Source organism: Chrysochloris asiatica, unplaced genomic scaffold, assembly GCF_000296735.1.
Source record: "Chrysochloris asiatica unplaced genomic scaffold, ChrAsi1.0 scaffold00264, whole genome shotgun sequence".
NCBI classification, from domain to species: domain Eukaryota; kingdom Metazoa; phylum Chordata; class Mammalia; order Afrosoricida; family Chrysochloridae; genus Chrysochloris; species Chrysochloris asiatica.
The window spans coordinates 3,098,557-3,100,412 of record NW_006408782.1 but is presented as its reverse complement, the minus strand read 5'-3'; the positions used below and the strand labels follow the sequence as shown (position 1 = coordinate 3,100,412).

The 1,856-nt window shown below is 41.4% G+C and overlaps 1 pseudogene; it reads right to left on the bottom strand.

Annotated features, from left to right (window-relative positions):
* Positions 1-1,114: 1,114 nt before the first annotated feature.
* Positions 1,115-1,554, bottom strand: LOC102813631 (annotated as a pseudogene).
* Between the last annotated feature and the right edge of the window lie 302 nt (positions 1,555-1,856).

The window sequence follows — 1,856 nt, the reverse complement described above, 5'->3', positions numbered from 1 at the left end:
AGGATCATTTCATTAAACAGACAGAGAAAGACTTTCAGACAAAAGCATATATGGAAGTGACTCGTGGAAGAGTCCATGAGCCAAAGAATGGAGGAAATGGCCTCAACACACTGAAATTTGAAGGAACAGATTCTTCCCTGGACTCTCCAAAAGAATGCAGCTCTGTTGACACCTTAATGCTGCTAACTGCAGGATCATCAGCTCCAATCCAACAGCAGCTTAGTGGGAGAAAGATGAGGCTTCCTGCTCCTGTGAGATCTACAGTCTCAGAAACCTTTACAGGATCCGTATAAGTTAGTACAGATTCCACAATATACAGCTGCAGCAAGCCCGGATATGTGTGTTAATCTGGTACAACAGCAACAGAAAATAAATATGTCCTCTACAACCACAGACTTTAACCAGGTACATAGCCTCAGTCTATAAGGTTAGTCTACAAAGAGAGTCATCTAAGATGAACCATAAAGATTTATGTTTCATTGTGAGGTATAAACTCTCTCATAATACATTCTGCTTTTTAAACTGTAACAGAATTAGAGATATGTAGACTGTGTTCTGAACTTATTGTAATTACTAAACATTACATTGCATATGCCTTTTAATAGCAGCATATATCAAGGGCATTTCTTTAAATTTTCTTAATGAAATGTATTAACTCAGTGTGTTTAAGCTGAGGGATTTAATTCACCGTAATGCCTCTTCCACCATAAGAAGTTGCTGAGTGCCGTCTAGTCGGTTCCAGCTCATGGTGACCCTATGCACAATAGAATGAAGCACTGATCAGTTTGGCACCATCCCCACAATCCTTGTTTTGCTTGAACCCATTGCTGCTGCTACTGTGCCCATCAATACTGTTGGGAGTCTTCCACTTTTTTGCTGACCCTCCGCTTTACCAAGCATGATGTATTTTCCCATGTCCAAATTATGAGAAAAAATGTCTCACCATCCTGTCTTCTGAGGAGTATTCTCTCTGTACTTCATCCAACACAGATTTGTAGGTTCTTCTGGCAATCCATGGTACTTTTAATAGTCTTCTTCAACACTATAATACAAACACATAAACATTTTTTTCTTTGGGAAAAATAAGTTTTATTCACTTAGGGGAAGGGCGGCCTCAGAACTTCTGGAACTGTTTCTTGGTGCCGGTGGCCTTGGTGACCTTGAGCACATTGAAGCGTACAGTCTTGCTCAGGGGCCTGCACTCCCCCACTGTGACAATATCTCCGATCTGGGCATCCATGAAGCAAGGGGACAGGTTCACGTACATGTTCTCGTGGCGCTTCTCGAAGCATTTGTACTTGTGGATATAGTGGAGGTAGTCTTGGCAGATGGCAATGGTCCTCTGCATCTTCATCTTGGTCACCATGCCAGACAGGATATGTCCTCAGATAGAGACATTACCAGTGAAGGGACATTTTTGTCAATGTAGGTGCCCTCAATGGCCCCATAATAACTCGGGTGTTTCTCCTTGCCAGTTTCTCCCAGTAGTACCCTCTTTTTGTTTTGGAAGATGGTCGGCTGCCTTTTGGTAGGCACGGTCTGAATGTCCGCCATCTTCCCGGTCGCCTGGAAAACAGCCACATAAATACTTTTATAGTCTTCCTTATCCATTGTCTAACTATCATATGCATTGAGACTTTTGAAAAAATTATGATTTGGGTCAAGTGGACCTTGGTCATCAAAATTATATCTTTGCTCTTGAATACTTTAAAGAGTTCTTGTGTAGCAGATTTGCCCAATGAAATATGTGGTTTGATTTCTTGACATCTGCTTCGGTGAGTGTTCATAGTGGATACAGGCAAAATGAGTCTTTGACAACTTCAATCTCTTCTCCATTGATCATGATGTTATTTACT